Genomic DNA, 23,412 nt, shown 5'->3' on the forward strand with positions numbered 1-23,412 from the left:
AAAAGCACGCCACAGACCAATCAACCAAACTTTTTTTTTTTTTTTTTTAATAGTCTGCAGGAATGAAATTAAAGAAGTTGCGGCAATTGTTTGCGGTCTACGGTGCCACCCTCGGATCCTGAAAAGTCCATTTGTGGAGATGGGCACCTGGACTCCCGTTAAGAAGACATGTTTTCAACCTCTAGATCCCTTACATGCCTGCACTTTTCGGCTTGCTGCTGCTGCTGCTGGCTGTCCAGCAGCAGACTGAAGGTGGCTGCTGCCGTCGCAGGTATATAAAGGCTCAGAGTCTATTGTGACACGCGCAGCAGTGTTCCATTGCCACATTCCATCTACTGCAGGCAGGATACCTGGCTGGCTGAACAGCATTGAGAAGCTCACAGAGACCGCAATAAGCAACACTTTAAAAGAACGCCACAGACCAATCAACCAATCTTTTTTGGGTTATTTTTTATAGTCTGCAGGCATGAAATTAAAGAAGTTGCGGCAATTGGTTGCGGCCTACGGTGCCACCCTCGGATCCTGAAAAGTCCATTTGTGGAGATGGGCACCTGGACTCCCGTTAAGAAGACATGTTGTCAACCTCTAGATCCCTTACATGCCTGCACTTTTCGGCTTGCTGCTGCTGCTGACTGTCCAGCAGCAGACTGAAGGTGGCTGCTGCCGTGCACAGGTATATAAAGGCTCAGAGCCTATTGTGACACGCGCAGCAGTGTTCCATTGCCCCATTCCATCTACTGCAGGCAGGATACCTGGCTGGCTGAACAGCATTGAGAAGCTCGCAGAGACCGCTATAAGCAACACTTTAAAAGAACGCCACAGACTAATCAACCAAACTTTTTTGGGTTATTTTTTATAGTCTGCAGGCATGAAATTAAAGAAGTTGCGGCAATTGTTTGCGGTCTACGGTGCCACCCTCGGATCCTGAATAGTCCATTTGTGGAGATGGGCACCTGGACACCCGTTAAGAAGACATGTTGTCAACCTCTAGATCCCTTACATGCCTGCACTTTTCTGCTTGCTGCTGCTGCTGCTGGCTGTCCAGCAGCAGACTGAAGGTGGCTGCTGCCGTGCGCCGGTATATAAAGGCTCAGAGCCTATTGTGACACGCGCAGCAGTGTTCCATTGCCACATTCCATCTACTGCAGGCAGGATACCTGGCTGGCTGAACAGCATTGAGAAGCTCACAGAGACCGCTATAAGCAACACTTTAAAAGAACGCCACAGACCAATCAACCAAACTTTTTTTGGGTTATTTTTTATAGTCCGCAGGCATGAAATTAAGGAAGTTGCGGCAATTGTTTGCGGTCTACGGTGCCACCCTCGGATCCTGAAAAGTCCATTTGTGGAGATGGGCACCTGGACTCCCGTTAAGAAGACATGTTGTCAACCTCTAGATCCCTTACATGCCTGCACTTTTCTGCTTGCTGCTGCTGCTGCTGGCTGTCCAGCAGCAGACTGAAGGTTGCTTCTGCCGTGCGCAGGTATATAAAGGCTCAGAGTCTATTGTGACACGCGCAGCAGTGTTCCATTGCCACATTCCATCTACTGCAGGCAGGATACCTGGCTGGCTGAACAGCATTGAGAAGCTCACAGAGACCGCTATAAGCAACACTTTAAAAGAACGCCACAGACCAAATCAACCAAACTTTTTTGGGTTATTTTTTATAGTCTGCAGGCATGAAATTAAAGAAGTTGAGGCAATTGATTGCAGCCTACGGTGCCACCCTCGGATCCTGAAAAGTCCATTTGTGGAGATGGGCACCTGGACTCCCTTTAAGAAGACCTGTTGTCAACCTCTAGATCCCTTACATGCCTGCACTTCTCGGCTTGCTGCTGCTGCTGGCTGTCCAGCAGCAGACTGAAGGTGGCTGCTGCCGTGCGCAGTTATATAAAGGCTCAGAGTCTATTGTGACACGCGCAGCAGTGTTCCATTGCCACATTCCATCTACTGCAGGCAGGATACCTGGCTGGCTGAACAGCATTGAGAAGCTCACAGAGACCGCTATAAGCAACACTTTAAAACAATGCCACAGACCAATCAACCAAACTTTTTTGGGTTATTTTTTAATAGTCTGCAGGCATGAAATTAAAGAAGTTGCGGCAATTGGTTGCCGCCTACGGTGCCACCCTCGGATCCTGAAAAGTCCATTTGTGGAGATGAGCACCTGGACTCCCGTTAAGAAGACATGTTGTCAACCTCTAGATCCCTTACATGCCTGCACTTTTCGGCTTGCTGCTGCTGCTGCTGGCTGTCCAGCAGCAGACTGAAGGTGGCTGCTGCCGTCGCAGGTATATAAAGGCTCAGAGCCTATTGTGACACGCGCAGCAGTGTTCCATGGCCACATTCCATCTACTGCAGGCAGGATACCTGGCTGGCTGAACAGCATTGAGAAGCTCACAGAGACTGCTATAAGCAACACTTTAAAACAATGCCACAGACCAATCAACCAAACTTTTTTGGGTTATTTTTTATAGTCTGCAGGCATGAAATTAAAGAAGTTGAGGCAATTGGTTGCGGCCTACGGTGCCACCCTCGGATCCTGAAAAGTCCATTTGTGGAGATGGGCACCTGGACTCCCGTTAAGAAGACATGTTGTCAACCTCTAGATCCCTTACATGCCTGCACTTTTCGGCTTGCTGCTGCTGCTGCTGGCTGTCCAGCAGCAGACTGAAGGTTGCTGCTGCCGTGCGCAGGTATATAAAGGCTCAGAGCCTATTGTGACACGCGCAGCAGTGTTCCATGGCCACATTCCATCTACTGCAGGCAGGATACCTGGCTGGCTGAACAGCATTGAGAAGCTCACAGAGACCGCTATAAGCAACACTTTAAAACAATGCCACAGACCAATCAACCAAACTTTTTTGGGTTATTTTTTATAGTCTGCAGGCATGAAATTAAAGAAGTTGCGGCAATTGGTTGCGGCCTACGGTGCCACCCTCGGATCCTGAAAAGTCCATTTGTGGAGATGGGCACCTGGACTCCCGTTAAGAAGACATGTTGTCAACCTCTAGATCCCTTACATGCCTGCACTTTTCGGCTTGCTGCTGCTGCTGCTGGCTGTCCAGCAGCAGACTGAAGGTTGCTGCTGCCGTGCGCAGGTATATAAAGGCTCAGAGTCTATTGTGACACGCGCAGCAGTGTTCCATTGCCACATTCCATCTACTGCAGGCAGGATACCTGGCTGGCTGAACAGCATTGAGAAGCTCACAGAGACCGCTATAAGCAACACTTTAAAAGAATGCCACAGACCAATCAACCAATCTTTTTTGGGTTATTTTTTATAGTCTGCAGGCATGAAATTAAAGAAGTTGCGGCAATTGGTTGCGGCCTACGGTGCCACCCTCGGATCCTGAAAAGTCCATTTGTGGAGATGGGCACCTGGACTCCCGTTAAGAAGACATGTTGTCAACCTCTAGATCCCTTACATGCCTGCACTTTTCGGCTTGCTGCTGCTGCTGACTGTCCAGCAGCAGACTGAAGGTGGCTGCTGCCGTGCACAGGTATATAAAGGCTCAGAGCCTATTGTGACACGCGCAGCAGTGTTCCATTGCCCCATTCCATCTACTGCAGGCAGGATACCTGGCTGGCTGAACAGCATTGAGAAGCTCACAGAGACCGCTATAAGCAACACTTTAAAAGAACGCCACAGACCAATCAACCAAACTTTTTTGGGTTATTTTTTATAGTCTGCAGGCATTAAATGAAAGAAGTTGCGGCAATTGTTTGCGGCCTACGGTGCCACCCTCGGATCCTGAAAAGTCCATTTGTGGAGATGGGCACCTGGACTCCCGTTAAGAAGACATGTTGTCAACCTCTAGATCCCTTACATGCCTGCACTTTTCTGCTTGCTGCTGCTGCTGCTGGCTGTCCAGCAGCAGATTGAAGGTGGCTGCTGCCGTGCGCAGGTATATAAAGGCTCAGAGCCTATTGTGACACGCGCAGCAGTGTTCCATTGCCACATTCCATCTACTGCAGGCAGGATACCTGGCTGGCTGAACACCATTGAGAAGCTCACAGAGACCGCTATAAGCAACACTTTAAAAGAACGCCACAGACCAATCAACCAAACTTTTTTGGGTTATTTTTTATAGTCTGCAGGCATGAAATTAAAGAAGTTGCGGCAATTGGTTGCCGCCTACGGTGCCACCCTCGGATCCTGAAAAGTCCATTTGTGGAGATGACCACCTGGACTCCCGTTAAGAAGACATGTTGTCAACCTCTAGATCCCTTACATGCCTGCACTTTTCGGCTTGCTGCTGCTGCTGCTGCTGGCTGTCCAGCAGCAGACTGAAGGTGGCTGCTGCCGTCGCAGGTATATAAAGGCTCAGAGCCTATTGTGACACGCGCAGCAGTGTTCCATGGCCACATTCCATCTACTGCAGGCAGGATACCTGGCTGGCTGAACAGCATTGAGAAGCTCACAGAGATCGCTATAAGCAACACTTTAAAACAATGCCACAGACCAATCAACCAAACTTTTTTGGGTTATTTTTTATAGTCTGCAGGCATGAAATTAAAGAAGTTGCGGCAATTGGTTGCGGCCTACGGTGCCACCCTCGGATCCTGAAAAGTCCATTTGTGGAGATGGGCACCTGGACTCCCGTTAAGAAGACATGTTGTCAACCTCTAGATCCCTTACATGCCTGCACTTTTCGGCTTGCTGCTGCTGCTGCTGGCTGTCCAGCAGCAGACTGAAGGTTGCTGCTGCCGTGCGCAGGTATATAAAGGCTCAGAGTCTATTGTGACACGCGCAGCAGTGTTCCATTGCCACATTCCATCTACTGCAGGCAGGATACCTGGCTGGCTGAACAGCATTGAGAAGCTCACAGAGACCGCTATAAGCAACACTTTAAAACAATGCCACAGACCAATCAACCAAACTTTTTTGGGTTATTTTTTATAGTCTGCAGGCATGAAATTAAAGAAGTTGCGGCAATTGGTTGCCGCCTACGGTGCCACCCTCAGATCCTGAAAAGTCCATTTGTGGAGATGAGCACCTGGACTCCCGTTAAGAAGACATGTTGTCAACCTCTAGATCCCTTACATGCCTGCACTTTTCGGCTTGCTGCTGCTGCTGCTGGCTGTCCAGCAGCAGACTGAAGGTGGCTGCTGCCGTCGCAGGTATATAAAGGCTCAGAGCCTATTGTGACACGCGCAGCAGTGTTCCATGGCCACATTCCATCTACTGCAGGCAGGATACCTGGCTGGCTGAACAGCATTGAGAAGCTCACAGAGATCGCTATAAGCAACACTTTAAAACAATGCCACAGACCAATCAACCAAACTTTTTTGGGTTATTTTTTATAGTCTGCAGGCATGAAATTAAAGAAGTTGCGGCAATTGGTTGCGGCCTACGGTGCCACCCTCGGATCCTGAAAAGTCCATTTGTGGAGATGGGCACCTGGACTACCGTTAAGAAGACATGTTGTCAACCTCTAGATCCCTTACATGCATGCACTTTTCGGCTTGCTGCTGCTGCTGCTGGCTGTCCAGCAGCAGACTGAAGGTGGCTGCTGCCGTGCGCAGGTATATAAAGGCTCAGAGTCTATTATGACACGCGCAGCAGTGTTCCATTGCCACATTCCATCTACTGCAGGCAGGATACCTGGCTGGCTGAACAGCATTGAGAAGCTCACAGAGACCGCAATAAGCAACACTTTAAAAGAACGCCACAGACCAATCAACCAATCTTTTTTGGGTTATTTTTTATAGTCTGCAGGCATGAAATTAAAGAAGTTGCGGCAATTGGTTGCCGCCTACGGTGCCACCCTCGGATCCTGAAAAGTCCATTTGTGGAGATGAGCACCTGGACTCCCGTTAAGAAGACATGTTGTCAACCTCTAGATCCCTTACATGCCTGCACTTTTCGGCTTGCTGCTGCTGCTGACTGTCCAGCAGCAGACTGAAGGTGGCTGCTGCCGTGCACAGGTATATAAAGGCTCAGAGCCTATTGTGACACGCGCAGCAGTGTTCCATTGCCCCATTCCATCTACTGCAGGCAGGATACCTGGCTGGCTGAACAGCATTGAGAAGCTCACAGAGACCGCTATAAGCAACACTTTAAAAGAACGCCACAGACCAATCAACCAAACTTTTTTTGGGTTATTTTTTATAGTCCGCAGGCATGAAATTAAAGAAGTTGCGGCAATTGTTTGCGGTCTACGGTGCCACCCTCGGATCCTGAAAAGTCCATTTGTGGAGATGGGCACCTGGACTCCCGTTAAGAAGACATGTTGTCAACCTCTAGATCCCTTACATGCCTGCACTTTTCTGCTTGCTGCTGCTGCTGCTGGCTGTCCAGCAGCAGATTGAAGGTGGCTGCTGCCGTGCGCAGGTATATAAAGGCTCAGAGCCTATTGTGACACGCGCAGCAGTGTTCCATTGCCACATTCCATCTACTGCAGGCAGGATACCTGGCTGGCTGAACAGCATTGAGAAGCTCACAGAGACCGCTATAAGCAACACTTTAAAAGAACGCCACAGACCAATCAACCAAACTTTTTTGGGTTATTTTTTATAGTCTGCAGGCATGAAATTAAAGAAGTTGCGGCAATTGTTTGCGGTCTACGGTGCCACCCTCGGATCCTGAAAAGTCCATTTGTGGAGATGGGCACCTGGACACCCGTTAAGAAGACATGTTGTCAACCTCTAGATCCCTTACATGCCTGCACTTTTCTGCTTGCTGCTGCTGCTGCTGGCTGTCCAGCAGCAGACTGAAGGTGGCTGCTGCCGTGCGCAGGTATATAAAGGCTCAGAGCCTATTGTGACACGCGCAGCAGTGTTCCATTGCCACATTCCATCTACTGCAGGCAGGATACCTGGCTGGCTGAACAGCATTGAGAAGCTCACAGAGACCGCTATAAGCAACACTTTTAAAGAATGCCACAGACCAATCAACCAAACTTTTTTGGGTTATTTTTTATAGTCTGCAGGCATGAAATTAAAGAAGTTGCGGCAATTGGTTGCCGCCTACGGTGCCACCCTCGGATCCTGAAATGTCCATTTGTGGAGATGAGCACCTGGACTCCCGTTAAGAAGACATGTTGTCAACCTCTAGATCCCTTACATGCCTGCACTTTTCGGCTTGCTGCTGCTGCAGGCTGTTCAGCAGCAGACTGAAGGTGGCTGCTGCCGTGCGCAGGTATATAAAGGCTCAGAGCCTATTGTGACACGCGCAGCAGTGTTCCATTGCCCCATTCCATCTACTGCAGGCAGGATACCTGGCTGGCTGAACAGCATTGAGAAGCTCACAGAGACCGCTATAAGCAACACTTTAAAAGAACGCCACAGACCAATCAACCAAACTTTTTTGGGTTATTTTTTATAGTCTGCAGGCATGAAATTAAAGAAGTTGCGGCAATTGGTTGCGAACTACGGTGCCACCCTCGGATCCTGAAAAGTCCGTTTGTGGAGATGGGCACCTGGACTCCCGTTAAGAAGACATGTTGTCAACCTCTAGATCCCTTACATGCCTGCACTTTTCGGCTTGCTACTGCTGCTGCTGGCTGTCCAGCAGCAGACTGAAGGTGGCTGCTGCCGTGCGCAGGTATATAAAGGCTCAGAGACTATTGTGACAAGCGCAGCAGTGTTCCATTGCCACAGTCCATCTACTACAGGCAGTATACCTGGCTGGCTGAACAGCATTGAGAAGCTCACAGAGACCGCTATAAGCAACACTTTAAAAGATCGCCACAGACCAATCAACCAAACTTTTTTGGGTTATTTTTTATAGTCTGCAGGCATGAAATTAAAGAAGTTGCGGCAATTGGTTGCGGCCTACGGTGCCACCCTCGGATCCTGAAAAGTCCATTGGTGGAGAAGGGCACCTGGACTCCCGTTAAGAAGACATGTTGTCAACCTCTAGATCCCTTGCATGCCTGCACTTTTCGGCTAGCTGCTGCTGCTGGCTGTCCAGCAGCAGACTGAAGGTGGCTGCTGCTGTGCACAGGTATATAAAGGCTCAGAGCCTATTGTGACACGCGCAGCAGTGTTCCATTGCCACATTCCATCTACTGCAGGCAGGATACCTGGCTGGCTGAACAGCATTGAGAAGCTCACAGAGACCGCTATAAGCAACACTTTAAAAGAACGCCACAGACCAATCAACCAAACTTTTTTGGGTTATTTTTTATAGTCTGCAGGCATGAAATTAAAGAAGTTGCGGCAATTGGTTGCGGCCTACGGTGCCACCCTCAGATCCTGAAAAGTCCATTTGTGGAGATGGGCACCTGGACTCCCGTTAAGAAGACATGTTATCAACCTCTAGATTCCTTACATGCCTGCACTTTTCGGCTTGCTGCTGCTGCTGGCTGTCCAGCAGCAGACTAAAGGTGGCTGCTGCCGTGCGCAGGTAAATAAAAGCTCAGAGCCTATTGTGACACGCGCAGCAGTGTTCCATTGCCACATTCCATCTACTGCAGGCAGTATACCTGGCTGGCTGAACAGCATTGAGAAGCTCACAGAGACCGCTATAAGCAACACTTTAAAAGAACGCCACAGACCAATCAACCAAACTTTTTTGGGTTATTTTTTATAGTCTGCAGGCATGAAATTAAAGAAGTTGCGGCAATTGGTTGCGGCCTACGGTGCCACCCTCGGATCCTGAAAAGTCCATTTGTGGAGATGAGTACCTGGACTCCAGTTAAGAAGACATGTTGTCAACCTCTAGATCTCTTACATGCCTGCACTTTTCGGCTTGCTGCTGCTGCTGCCTGTCCAGCAACAGACTGAAGGTGGCTGCTGCCGTGCTCAGGTATATAAAGGCTCAGAGCCTATTGTGACACGCGCAGCAGTGTTCCATTGCCACATTCCATCTACTGCAGGCAGGATACCTGGCTGGCTGAACAGCATTGAGAAGCTCACAGAGACCGCTATAAGCAACACTTTAAAAGAACGCCACAGACCAATCAACCAAACTTTTTTGGGTTATTTTTTATAGTCTGCAGGCATGAAATTAAAGAAGTTGCGGCAATTGGTTGCGGCCAACGGTGCCACCCTCGGATCCTGAAAAGTCCATTTGTGGAGATGAGCACCTGGACTCCCGTTAAGAAGACATGTTGTCAACCTCTAGATCTCTTACATGCCTGTACTTTTCGGCTTGCTGCTGCTGCTGCTGGCTGTCCAGCAGCAGACTGAAGTTGGCTACTGCCGTGCGCAGGTATATAAAGGCTCAGAGCCTATTGTGACACACGCAGCAGTGTTCCATTACCACATTCCATCTACTGCAGGCAGGATAGCTGGCTGACTGAACAGCATTGAGAAGCTCACAGAGACCGCTATAAGCAACACTTTAAAAGAACGCCACAGACCAATCAACCAAACTTTTTTGGGTTATTTTTTATAGTCTGCAGGCATGAAATTAAAGAAGTTGCGGCAATTGGTTGCGGCCTACGGTGACACCCTCGGATCCTGAAAAGTCCATTTGTGGAGATGGGCACCTGGACTCCCGTTAAGAAGACATGTCAACCTCTAGATCCCTTACATGCCTGCACTTTTCGGCTTGCTGCTGCTGCTGACTGTCCAGCAGCAGACTGAAGGTGGCTGCTGCCGTGCGCAGGTATATAAAAGCTCAGAGCCTATTGTGACACGCGCAGCAGTGTTCCATTGCCACATTCCATCTACTGCAGGCAGGATACCTGGCTGGCTGAACAGCATTGAGAAGCTCACAGCGACCGCTATAAGCAACACTTTAAAAGAACGCCACAGACCAATCAACCAAACTTTTTTGGGTTATTTTTTATAGTCTGCAGGCATGAAATGAAAGAAGTTGCGGCAATTGTTTGCGGCCTACGGTTCCACCCTCGGATCCTGAAAAGTCCATTTGTTGAGATGGGCACCTGGACTCCCGTTAAGAAGACATGTTGTCAACCTCTAGATCCCTTACATGCCTGCACTTTTCGGCTTGCTGCTGCTGCTGCTGGCTGTCCAGCAGCAGACTGAAGGTGGCTGCTGCAGTGCACAGGTATATAAAGGCTCAGAGACTATTGTGACACACGCAGCAGTGTTCCATTGCCACATTCCATCTACTGCAGGCAGGATAGCTGGCTGACTGAACATCATTGAGAAGCTCACAGAGACCGCTATAAGCAACACTTTAAAAGAACGCCACAGACCAATCAACCAAACTTTATTGGGTTATTTTTTATAGTCTGCAGGCATGAAATTAAAGAAGTTGCGGCAATTGGTTGCGGCCTACGGTGCCACCCTCGGATCCTGAAAAGTCCATTTGTGGAGATGGGCACCTGGACTCCCGTTTAGTAGACATGTTGTCAACCTCTAGATCCCTTACATGCCTCCACTTTTCGGCTTGCTGCTGCTGCTGACTGTCCAGCAGCAGACTGAAGGTGGCTGCTGCCATGCGCAGGTATATAAAGGCTCAGAGCCTATTGTGACACGCGCAGCAGTGTTCCATTGCCACATTCCATCTACTGCAGGCAGGATACCTGGCTGACTGAACAGCATTGAGAAGCTCACAGCGACCGCTATAAGCAACACTTTAAAAGAACGCCACAGACCGATCAACCAAACTTTTTGGGGTTATTTTTTATAGTCTGCAGGCATGAAATTAAAGAAGTTGCGGAAATTGGTTGCGGCCTACGGTGCCACCCTCGGATCCTGAAAAGTCCATTTGTGGAGATGGGCACCTGGACTCCCGTTAAGAAGACATGTTGTCAACCTCTAGATCCCTTACATGCCTGCACTTTTTGGCTTGCTACTGGCTGTCTAGCAGCAGACTGAAGGTGGCTGCTGCCGTGCACAAGTATATAAAGGCTCAGAGCCTATTGTGACACGCGCAGCAGTGTTCCATTGCCACATTCCATCTACTGCAGGCAGGATACCTGGCTGGCTGAACAGCATTGAGAAGCTCACAGAGACCGCTATAAGCAACACTTTAAAAGAACGCCACAGACCAATCAACCAAACTTTTTTGGGTTATTTTTTATAGTCTGCAGGCATGAAATTAAAGATGTTGCGGCAATTGGTTGCGGCCTACGGTGCCACCCTCGGATCCTGAAAAGTCCATTTGTGGAGATGGGCACCTGGACTCCCGTTAAGAAGACATGTTGTCAACCTCTAGATCCCTTACATGCCTGCACTTTTCGGCTTGCTGCTGCTGCTGCTCGCTGTCCAGCAGCAGACTGAAAGTGGCTGCTGCCGTGCGCAGGTATATAAAGGCTCAGAGCCTATTGTGACACGCGCAGCAGTGTTCCATTGCCACATTCCATCTACTGCAGGCAGGATACCTGGCTGGCTGAACAGCATTGAGAAGCTCACAGAGACCGCTATAAGCAACACTTTAAAAGAACGCCACAGACCAATCAACCAAACTTTTTTGGGTTATTTTTTATAGTCTGCAGGCATGAAATGAAAGAAGTTGCGGCAATTGTTTGCGGCCTACGGTGCCACACTCGGATCCTGAAAAGTCCATTTGTGGAGATGGGCACCTGGACTCCCGTTAAGAAGACATGTTGTCAACCTCTAGATCCCTTACACGCCTGCACTTTTCGGCTTGCTGCTGCTGCTGGCTGTGCAGCAGCAGACTGAAGGTGGCTACTGCCGTGCGCAGGTATATAAAGGCTCAGAGCCTATTGTGACACGCGCAGCAGTGTTCCATTGCCACATTCCATCTACTGCAGGCAGGATACCTGGCTGGCTGAACAGCATTGAGAAGCTCACAGAGACCGCTATAAGCAACACTTTAAAAGAACGCCACAGACCAATCAACCAAACTTTTTTGGGTTATTTTTTATAGTCTGCAGGCATGAAATGAAAGAAGTTGCGGCAATTGTTTTCGGCCTACGGTGCCACCCTCGGATCCTGAAAAGTCCATTTGTGGAGATGGGCACCTGGACTCCCGTTAAGAAGACATGTTGTCAACCTCTAGATCCCTTACATGCCTCCACTTTTCGGCTTGCTGCTGCTGGCTGTCCAGCAGCAGACTGAAGGTGGCTGCTGCCGTGCGCAGGTATATAAAGGCTCAGAGCCTATTGTGACACGCGCAGCAGTGTTCCATTGCCACATTCCATCTACTGCAGGCAGGATACCTGGCTGACTGAACAGCATTGAGAAGCTCACAGAGACCGCTATAAGCAACACTTTAAAAGAACGCCACAGACCAATCAACCAAACTTTTTTGGGTTATTTTTTATAGTCTGCAGGCATGAAATGAAAGAAGTTGCGGCAATTGTTTGCGGCCTACGGTGCCACCCTCGGATCCTGAAAAGTCCATTTGTGGAGATGGGCACCTGGACTCCCGTTAAGAAGACATGTTGTCAACCTCTAGATCCCTTACATGCATGCACTTTTCGGCTTGCTGCTGCTGGCTGTCCAGCAGCAGACTGAAGGTGGCTGCTGCCAAGCGCAGGTATATAAAGGCTCAGAGCCTATTGTGACACGCGCAGCAGTGTTCCATTGCCACATTCCATCTACTGCAGGCAGGATACCTGACTGGCTGAACAGCATTGAGAAGCTCACAGAGACCGCTATAAGCAACACTTTAAAAGAACGCCACAGACCAATCAACCAAACTTTTATGGGTTATTTTTTATAGTCTGCAGGCATGAAATTAAAGAAGTTGCGGCAATTGGTTGCGGCCTACGGTGCCACCCTCAGATCCTGAAAAGTCCATTTGTGGAGATGGGCACCTGGACTCCCGTTAAGAAGACATGTTATCAACCTCTAGATTCCTTACATTCCTGCACTTTTCGGCTTGCTGCTGCTGCTGGCTGTCCAGCAGCAGACTAAAGGTGGCTGCTGCCGTGCGCAGGTAAATAAAAGATCAAAGCCTATTGTGACACGCGCAGCAGTGTTCCATTGCCACATTCCATCTACTGCAGGCAGGATACCTGGCTGGCTGAACAGCATTGAGAAGCTCACAGAGACCGCTATAAGCAACACTTTAAAAGAACGCCACAGACCAATCAACCAAACTTTTTTGGGTTATTTTTTATAGTCTGCAGGCATGAAATTAAAGAAGTTGCAGCAATTGTTTGCGGCCTACGGTGCCACCCTCGGATCCTGAAAAGTCCATTTGTGGAGATGGGCACCTGGACTCCCGTTAAGAAGACATGTTGTCAACCTCTAGATCCCTTACATGCCTGCAATTTTTGGCTTGTTGCTGCTGCTGCTGGCTGTCCAGCAGCAGACTGAAGGTGGCTGCTGCCGTGCACAGGTATATAAAGGCTCAGAGCCTATTGTGACACGCGCAGCAGTGTTCCTTTGCCACATTCCATCTACAGCAGGCAGGATACCTGGCTGGCTGAACAGCATTGAGAAGCTCACAGAGACCGCTATAAGCAACACTTTAAAAGAACGCCACAGACCAATCAACCAAACTTTTTTGGGTTATTTTTTATAGTCTGCAGGCATGAAATTAAAGAAGTTGCGGCAATTGGTTGCGGCCTACAGTGCCACCCTCGGATCCTGAAAAGTCCATTTGTGGAGATGAGCACCTGGACTCCCGTTAAGAAGACATGTTGTCAACCTCTAGATCCCTTACATGCCTGCACTTTTCGGCTTGCTGCTGCTGCTGCCGTGCGCAGGTATATAAAGGCTCAGAGCCTATTGTGACACGCGCAGCAGTGTTCCATTGCCACATTCCATCTACTGCAGGCAGGATACCTGGCTGGCTGAGCAGCATTGAGAAGCTCACAGAGACTGCTATAAGCAACACTTTAAAAGAACGCCACAGACCAATCAACCAAACTTTTTTGGGTTATTTTTTATAGTCTGCCGGCATGAAATGAAAGAAGTTGCGGCAATTGGTTGTGGCCTACGGTGCCAACCTCGGATCCTGAAAAGTCAATTTGTGGAGATGGGCACCTGGACTCCCGTTAAGAAGACATGTTGTCAACCTCTAGATCCCTTACATGCCTGCACTTTTCGGCTTGCTGCTGCTGTTGCTGCTGGCGGTCCAGCAGCAGACTGAAGGTGGCTGCTGCTGTCCTCAGGTATATAAAGGCTCAGAGCCTATTGTGAAACGCGCAGCAGTGTTCCATTGCCACATTCCATCTACTGCAGGCAGGATACCTGGCTGGCTGAACAGCATTGAGAAGCTCACAGAGACCGCTATAAGCAACACTTTAAAAGTACGCCACAGGCCAATCAACCAAACTTTTTTGGGTTATTTTTTATAGTCTGCAGGCATGAAATTAAAGAAGTTGCGGCAATTGGTTGCGGCCTACGGTGCCACCCTCGGATCCTGAAAAGTCCATTTGTGGAGATGGGCACCTGGACTCCCGTTAAGAAGACATGTTGTCAACCTCTAGATCCCTTACATGCCTGCACTTTTCGGCTTGCTGCTGCTGCTGCTGGCTGTCCAACAGCAGACTGAAGGTGGCTGCTGCCGTGCGCAGGTATATAAAGGCTCAAAGCCAATGGCGGCATACCACGCGACTGCTATGGGGCCCGTGAGCCGTGGGGGCCCCATAGCAGTCCAGGGGTGGACATACCGCCGCCGGTGCAGCTGCGCCGGGTCCCCACCATGCAGCTGCACCAAGGGGCCCACAAGGTGCAGCTGCTCCCTGCACGTGGCGGTCAGGGAGCGATCCCTGCAGCTCCGCTGCTGTAAGGAGGAGAATAGCAGCGGAGCTGGAGAGTTCGTCCTCTGCTTCCTACCTGACCTAGGCGCGCTCAGCTTGATGACGTCATCATGCAGCGCGCGCCTGGGTCAGGAAGAAAGCTGCCGGCAACCAGGAGGATGCTGCTGCAGGGGAGCGAGCTGAGGTAAGTTGTTGTTTTTTAGTTTGTTTGTTTTTTACTGAAATGCTGGGGTGGGGAGGTGGGGGGAGAGCAATGGTGGGATGGTGGGGCTGGGGAGAAGAATGATGGGGCTGGGAAGAGCAATAATGGGGCTGATGGGACTGGGGAGAGCAATGATGGGGCTGGGGAGAGAAATATTGGGGCTGGAGAGAGGGCTGATGGGGCTGGGGAGAGGAATAATGGGGTTGATGGGGCTGGGGAGAGCAATAATGGGGCTGATGGGGCTGGGGAGAGGAATAATGGGGTTGATGGGGCTGGGGAGTGCAATAATGGGGCTGATGGGGCTGGGGAGAGGAATGATGGGCTTGGGATAGGAATAATGGGACTAATGGGGCTGGGAAGAGCAATAATGGGGCTGGGGAGAGGAATGATGGGACTGGGGAGAGGAATAATGGGGTTGATGGGACTGGGGAGAGGAATAATGGGATGGTAGGGCTATGGAGAGCAATGATGGGGCTGGGGAGAGGAATGATGGGGCTGGGGAGAGCAATGATGGGATGGTGGGGCTTGGGTGAGCAATAATGGGGCTGATGGGGCTGGGGAGAGGAATAATGGAGTTGATGGGGCTGGGGAGAGGAATGATGGGATGATGGGGCTGGGGAGAGCAATAATGGGGCTGATGGGGCTGGGGAGAGGAATGATGGGGCTGGGAAGAGCAATAATGGGGCTGATGGGGCTGGAAAGAGCAATAATGGGGCTGATGGGGCTGGGGAGAGGAATGATGGGGCTGGGAAGAGCAATAATGGGGCTGATAGGGCTGGGGAGAGCAATGATGGGGATGGTGGGGAAGGGGAGAGCAATGACGTGTTGCTGGGAGAGAGCAATGATGGGGGTGCTGGGAGAGAGCAATGATGGGGGTGCTGGGACAGAGCAATGGTGGGGGGCTGGGAGAGAGCAATGATGTGAGGCTGGGAGAGAGCAATGATGGAGGTGCTGGGACAGAGTAATGATGGGGGGTGCTGAGAGGAAATGATGGGGGTGCTGGGAGAGCGCAATGATGGGGGTGCTGGGAGAGAGCGATGATGGGAGTGCTGGGAGAAGCAATGATGAAGGTGCTGGGACAGAGCAATGATGGGGGGCTGGGAGAGAGCAATGATGGAGGTGCTGGGACAGAGCAATGATAGGGGTTCTGGGGCAGAGCAATGATGGGGGTGGTGGGACAGAGCAATGATGCGGGTGCTGAGAGAGAGCAATGATGCGGGTGCTGGGAGAGAGCAATGATGGGGGTGCTGGGAGAGAGCAACGATGAGGGTGCTGAGACAAAGCAATGACGGGGGTGCTGGGACAGAGCAATGACGGGGGTGCTGGGAGAGAGTAATGATGGGGGTGCTGGGAGGGAGCAATGACGAGGGTGCTGGGAGAGCAATGATGGGGGTGCTGGGAGAGAGCAATTATGGGGGTTTCACTTTGCTTGTACTGTGAAGCCTTGTATGTTTTCCGTGTGCACATAGCCTTACAGTTAATTGGGGAGAGTCACAGAGACTGAATAATTTATATTATTGGCCGGTGCAGATTATAGTTAATGGGGGGCACAGTGCTGCTTATCACTTTATATTTTGATTACTAAGTGGCTAATAGTATATTAATGGGGGAGTTACATATCAGTATTCGAGGACGCAGAGCGGGGGAAACACATGTATACATACAATATGTGACCTTGTTATTTTCTAGGCTGGAGATCATCGTGACAAGACGAGTCGTGGCTGGGAGATGAAGGTCTGACCAGATGGAGAAGAAGCAGCGGAAACCAGATCTGATCAGATGAGACGTCAGCGGTAAGTGCTGGATGTAAATATTATTCTGTATCTGCACTGAGTGATAATGTTATCTGTAAAATCCCTTAGGCCACATTCTCACATTTGTGTGAAATGTCCGTGTGCTGCCAGATCTTTTTATCGGATGGTCCACGGACTCGTACAGTTTTACAGATCCATTCACACATCCATGAAAATCACGGATCTGAGAATGAGATCTAAGAGGGTCAGAGAATGTCCTGTTCTGATCCGATTTTGAGGATTAGAATAGGACATGCTCAATGCGTCAGTAAAACAGGGCAGCACACCGACACTGCACACAGATGCAGGAATGTAGCCTTATTATGTATAGCACAGTCCCTTAGCATATAGTGTACTCACTTATTATGTATAGTGCCATCCTTAGTTATATAGTTTCCTCTTTTATTATGTATAACACCCTCCCTTATTATGTACCATCCTCTCTAGCGGCTCACAGTTGGGGGGATCATACTGTGTTGGGGTCAGCATACTTTACCCTGGGAGTTGAGGTGGGGTATAGTAGGGTCATTATACTGTGCATGTGGAGGAATTCACGATGGGGTTTTCATACTGTGTTTGGGGGGGCCTTTTATTGGCATCACACTTTATGGGGCAATGAAAGAGAGATCTAGGACGTCAGCAGGAGAAAAATTACTATGTAAAGGATGGAAAGTTGTGAGATCTGATCTTTGGTGACCCCGACAATTATTTACATTTTTTTTGGGGGGGGGCCCAATTAGAGCTTCTGCTATGGGGCCCCATGATTCCTATGTAAGCCCCTGCTCAGAGCCTATTGTGACACGCGCAGCAGTGTTCCATTGCCACATTCCATCTACTGCAGGCAGGATACCTGGCTGGCAGAACAGCATTGAGAAGCTCACAGAGACCGCTATAAGCAACACTTTAAAAGAACGCCACAGACCAATCAACCAAACTTTTTTGGGTTATTTTTTATAGTCTGTAGGCATGAAATTAAAGAAGTTGCAGCAATTGGTTGCGGCCTACGGTGCCACCCTCGGATCCTGAAAAGTCCATTTGTGGAGATGGGCACCTGGACTCCCGTTAAGAAGACATGTTGTCAACCTCTAGATCCCTTACATGCCTGCACTTTTCGGCTTGCTGCTGCTGGCTGTCCAGCAGCAGACTGAAGGTGGCTACTGCCGTGCGCAGGTATATAAAGAAGGGGGCTGGAAGCAAGTGTAACTAGAAGGAAGCCCCACATGACCGGGATGGGCCACGAGGGTGTAATTTTATCCCAATATCGGGATTGGTTATAAGCCTGGAGGGGCGGGCATTGGGAAAGGGGGGGGGATATAATAAGGAAAAGTGCGGGAAAACGGTCAGTCCAGGAAGGAAGTCAGCGGGGAAAGTTCCCACCCACCCACCCCTTCTTTCTGTTGGTATGCTGTGAAGTTAATGGTGAAAGGGTGGTTTTAGTGAGGAGGAGATAAAGGAGTTATTGATATTGTGTATTATCGATGGGTTATATTAAAAAAGGACATGTAAAGTTTTATGAGGGTTTGTCGCAGTGGCTTGGCGGGGGGTGGGGTTCTTGGAGTTGGCACAGAAGTGTCGGTGGAAAGAATATTGGATAATCACAGGCAGTGCCTTGATTAAGCGGGGTGAACTGGCATTTGGTTTTGGGCTCTGGACGGGGTTTTACCCTGGGAGCTTTTGGTGCCCTTGAGCTGGTGATGGACGGCTGAGGGTAATATGGTGGTTCGAGTTCGGTTTAATTTATACCAGATCTAATTTTAACTCCAAGAACCCTCCATTCTTATTTATTTTATAACACTGTTAATATGTTAATGTTGTTTGTTAATAAAATGGCCGCTGTGGCCAAATTTATCCAAAGAAATACAGGTGCAGTGTTTTTATTTGGTGGGAGAAAGGTGAGTGCTGGAAGATGGGGGCATGTTGATCTGTAGCACCCTGAGGATTCGGCTGCTACAGGGGTATTGCACCTCAAACCAGAGGTGTGATATTCCACTCCCGGGTAAGGATGGAGTGTGGAACTGAGCTCGGTAGGCTGCATGCACTACACACATCCCATTTCCGAGGAGCAGACCAACGGTACTCCCACTTAGAAATGTGCAGGTACGACCGAGTCTGTTCCTGGCTGGAGTGGGAGGGGGGTGGTACATCCCAAGTAGTGTAGGGGCAGATAGGGGGAGCAGCCTGGGTAAAGATAGGAGCTCATTGGGTGCTGGTCACCTGAGCTCACACATAGAGGGAGTATATAAGGTGGGAACCATCTTAGATCAGGGTCAGTCTGTGAGAAGTCAGAGGAAGAGGAGCAGAGCAGTCCCAGAGCAAGAGTGAGAGAGTGGAGCAAGAAAGACCCAGAGAGGGGACAAAGAGAGGACTCTGAGAACCCAAATTCAATCCCCGGGTGAAGAGTCGGCAATAGGGTACCGGATCCCAAACTGGTGGGGGCAAAAGCACACCCTAGCCAGAGACCGGAGGCCGTGGGCAGGATCTGCCACGGCCACCCACCACATCCACCCCGAAGGCAAACTACGTGGAGGGTCAGGGAACCCAAGGCCAAGGGTCTCCCAACAGAAGGCCAGAGGGAGCTGGACCTAGGTGGATCACTAGTGGGGACGGCCAGAAGACAGGACAGAAGGAGGGCTCAGGGTCACGCTCCGGACTTGCTTGGGGGTTGGCTGAATCCAGGACCTGGTGGACGCAGCACGGCTCGGGTGGTCACTTGAAGCTGGAGTGACCGGAACATCAGCAGTAAGTAAATACCCTAAACTGCACAACCCGACTCTGTCTTTAATTACCATCTATGCTGCACCACCACAACCTCCATCCTCTGCACCTGACCCCCTGAGGCTATACCCCACCCGTTGGGGGTTATACTATCAAAAGCTGCACCAACACCATCAGCCTCAGCGGACCCTGCTGCAGCGGCGGCCGTAGTGACCGCAATACAACGGGTGGCGTAGTCGACATAACGAACTTTGTAACATCTGTAGGACTGCCACATACTCTGAGCTTGACACCCTGGGCACGGACCGGGTCACAGCCACTCGGAGACTACAACCCCCATCTGATCCGGCTCCGGGTATTCCCCTAAAGAATATGGCCCAGGGGGCGCGTCAACTTTGGCGTAGTCGGCAGGATTACGTGCCCGCAACACCCGGGTACTGCGTGCCTGAAGAAAAGAACGAGTTTACCTCAAAAAGAAGTCTCCTGCCGGTTCCGGAGGGTCCCCGCCATCGGACTCCATCACAGATCGATTCCCGCCGGTTGTCCGCCATTAACAGCTTTTTCCCGCCATCTGCAGAGTTTCCCGCCACTGGGAGACGATTCCCGCCATTTCCAAAGGTTTCCCGCCTTGGAAGAGCGGACGCCATTATGGGCGTGCCAGAGGGTGGCAAAAGGCCACCTCCCATCGTGGGCCAGGACCGAAAATGGCGCCAAAAGTGGAAACCGCCCCCACCAACAGAGACTGTGATGCTAGAGGTGTCTGTCAGCGTGAAAGAACTGCCCCTGGAGCTGACAATCACCAAGTGGCCCCGGGACCGCCCTCGAAGTGGGAGGACTGAGAAGGAGAGAGCAAAGATGGGTGTCGCCGGGAGCAGTCTGGAGAGAGCGCACCCGGAGGCAAGAAGCCTGGAGAAGAGTATCGGAGGAGCTTACCCGGAGATGGCGAGAAAGCAGAGCAGCACCGGCCCGTTGGCCAGGAGCCTGCTAGAAACAGAGGAGGGAGAGCAGAGCAGCACCGGCCCGCTGGTCAGGAGCCTGCTGGAAACAACGACCCCACTAGGCCTAGTGGAGGTCCTAGCACAGCTTCCCCGAGACCGGGAGTGTGCGCAGACCGCTCTGGAGGGCCTCGCAAGGAGGATGGCCCGGGTGCAGCGAGAGACGTTGGCGGAGTGGAGCCGAGAGATGGCCCAGCAGACCGAGACCCGTCAGCGGAGCACGCCACCCAAGACGAGGAGACAGACCGCCTCTGAGGATGGCGCGGGAGGACTACAGGCCGGAGACGGCGCCGAGAAGGGAGCCGAACGAGTGGAGGCAGGTAAAGGGGACGTCTATACCCCAAACCGGGAAACCGCGTACCTGCCCCAGCTCCCCGTCGCAGAGCCCGAAGTCTATCCTGCCGTGCCCGTCGCTGCAACGTCACCGCCGCAGACTAGGCCTCAAACGGGAGCCGCGACCCCTGTGACGTCACACGCCTCGACCCCGAGCGTGACCAAGCAGGAAGTACCACCAGCCTGGTCGCAAGGCCTAGTACCCCCGGGAGCCGCAATACCAACAGCGCCCCCTACCTCCGCGGAGCCCCCGGCCTGGTCGCAGGGCCAAGTAGCCCAGGGCGCCGCCGTCCTTACGGTGCCCTTCACCTTCCAGATACCCCAGTCCTGGCCGCAAGGCCTGGGCAGCCCGGGCGCTAACACCACCGCGCCCATAAGACCAAAAGTGCCGCATCTGGGAGAAGATCTGTTCGCCCAACACACATGGCCGGACGGGCAGCCCTTTGTCTGGCCCAGGGAGTACTACGAACGAGAGCTCCAAAAGAGGGGAAGGCCCATGTGTGAACCCCTGATCCCGGCTCCAAAGCCCGTTAAGAGGATCTCGCCCCCGCTAGAGGAAGCACAGTTTGAGTGGGACCCCACCGGAGAAGATCTCATGGGGTTCACTCAGGAGACTCGGGCAGCCGCAGCGGAGCGTGCTGACTGCTGCCGCCAACAGCTCGAGGTCTTCGAGAGGGAGCGGAGAGAGAGGCGGGTCCGGGAACAACAAGCCCAGATAAGGAGCGCGGAGCAGAAGAGCCGGGCCAGGAGAGACCCCCGTGCAGCGCATAGTCCCCACACCACCGGGACTGTGATAAAGTTTAACATGCAGCATGGGTGGGGCTTCATCCGAGACCACCGCACCCTAGGCGACGTCTTCGTGACGAGGAGAGACGTTGAGTCCCACCTACCGGAGGGACACAGAGGTCGTGACCTTTACATCGGGGACGAGGTCACCTTTACCCGGCACAAGTGTGCCAAAGGACCCTACGCCCTCCATGTGCATCGTCTGACGGAGGAAGAGCTGCGGTGTGAGGAGGAAGAGCAAGAGGACCCGGACGGGTCTGAAGCCAAAGGTAACCATAAAGCAAGAGCAGGAGGACGCCGTCGTTAAGTACAGCAAAGCAGAAGCTGTATATAGTTGCCCGTCGGGGCACCGTGAACTGAAACTGTTACTGTTGCTAAATATAGTCCCCGTTGGGACCAGCAAGTGTGAACTGTTACCCGTATTTCCCTAAATCCCACTGACCGAGGACTGAGAGCGGTCATTCCTCCCCAATACCTGGCAGAGGACTGAGAGCGGCCATAATCCCTGTATATAGTTGCGCGTCCTAAAGCGCCCCCTACCGGTTTTATAGGAAAGCCACGAGTTCCAAAGACTGTCGCACTTTACCCGGTCACACGTTGCACAGTGACCGGAGGAGGAGCCAGAGGCGACGAGAATGTTTTATATGAAGAGTTATATGATGCTGCTAATGTATGTTATTTTATATGTTTATACTATGTTGTTGATATGAAAAAAAATTTTGTATGTTGTGGATGTTTATGTCTTACAGCCCGAGGACGTGCTGTGATTTACCAGGGGGGAATGTAGCACCCTGAGGATTCGGCTGCTACAGGGGTATTGCACCTCAAACCAGAGGTGTGATATTCCACTCCCGGGTAAGGATGGAGTGTGGAACTGAGCTCGGTAGGCTGCATGCACTACACACATCCCATTTCCGAGGAGCAGACCAACGGTACTCCCACTTAGAAATGTGCAGGTACGACCGAGTCTGTTCCTGGCTGGAGTGGGAGGGGGGTGGTACATCCCAAGTAGTGTAGGGGCAGATAGGGGGAGCAGCCTGGGTAAAGATAGGAGCTCATTGGGTGCTGGTCACCTGAGCTCACACATAGAGGGAGTATATAAGGTGGGAACCATCTTAGATCAGGGTCAGTCTGTGAGAAGTCAGAGGAAGAGGAGCAGAGCAGTCCCAGAGCAAGAGTGAGAGAGTGGAGCAAGAAAGACCCAGAGAGGGGACAAAGAGAGGACTCTGAGAACCCAAATTCAATCCCCGGGTGAAGAGTCGGCAATAGGGTACCGGATCCCAAACTGGTGGGGGCAAAAGCACACCCTAGCCAGAGACCGGAGGCCGTGGGCAGGATCTGCCACGGCCACCCACCACATCCACCCCGAAGGCAAACCACGTGGAGGGTCAGGGAACCCAAGGCCAAGGGTCTCCCAACAGAAGGCCAGAGGGAGCTGGACCTAGGTGGATCACTAGTGGGGACGGCCAGAAGACAGGACAGAAGGAGGGCTCAGGGTCACGCTCCGGACTTGCTTGGGGGTTGGCTGAATCCAGGACCTGGTGGACGCAGCACGGCTCGGGTGGTCACTTGAAGCTGGAGTGACCGGAACATCAGCAGTAAGTAAATACCCTAAACTGCACAACCCGACTCTGTCTTTAATTACCATCTATGCTGCACCACCACAACCCCCATTATCTGCACCTGACCCCCTGAGGCTATACCCCACCCGTTGGGGGTTATACTATCAAAAGCTGCACCAACACCATCAGCCTCAGCGGACCCTGCTGCAGCGGCGGCCGTAGTGACCGCAATACAACGGGTGGCGTAGTCGACATAACGAACTTTGTAACATCTGTAGGACTGCCACATACTCTGAGCTTGACACCCTGGGCACGGACCGGGTCACAGCCACTCGGAGACTACAACCCCCATCTGATCCGGCTCCGGGTATTCCCCTAAAGAATATGGCCCAGGGGGCGCGTCAGATCCATGGAACCCGTGTTGGCCGTACACGGTCAAGGCTCAGAGCCTATTGTGACACGCGCAGCAGTGTTCCATTGCC

Source organism: Phyllobates terribilis, unplaced genomic scaffold (genome assembly GCF_046119375.1).
Source record: "Phyllobates terribilis strain yellow unplaced genomic scaffold, ASM4611937v1 Scaffold_71__1_contigs__length_7168151, whole genome shotgun sequence".
NCBI classification, from domain to species: domain Eukaryota; kingdom Metazoa; phylum Chordata; class Amphibia; order Anura; family Dendrobatidae; genus Phyllobates; species Phyllobates terribilis.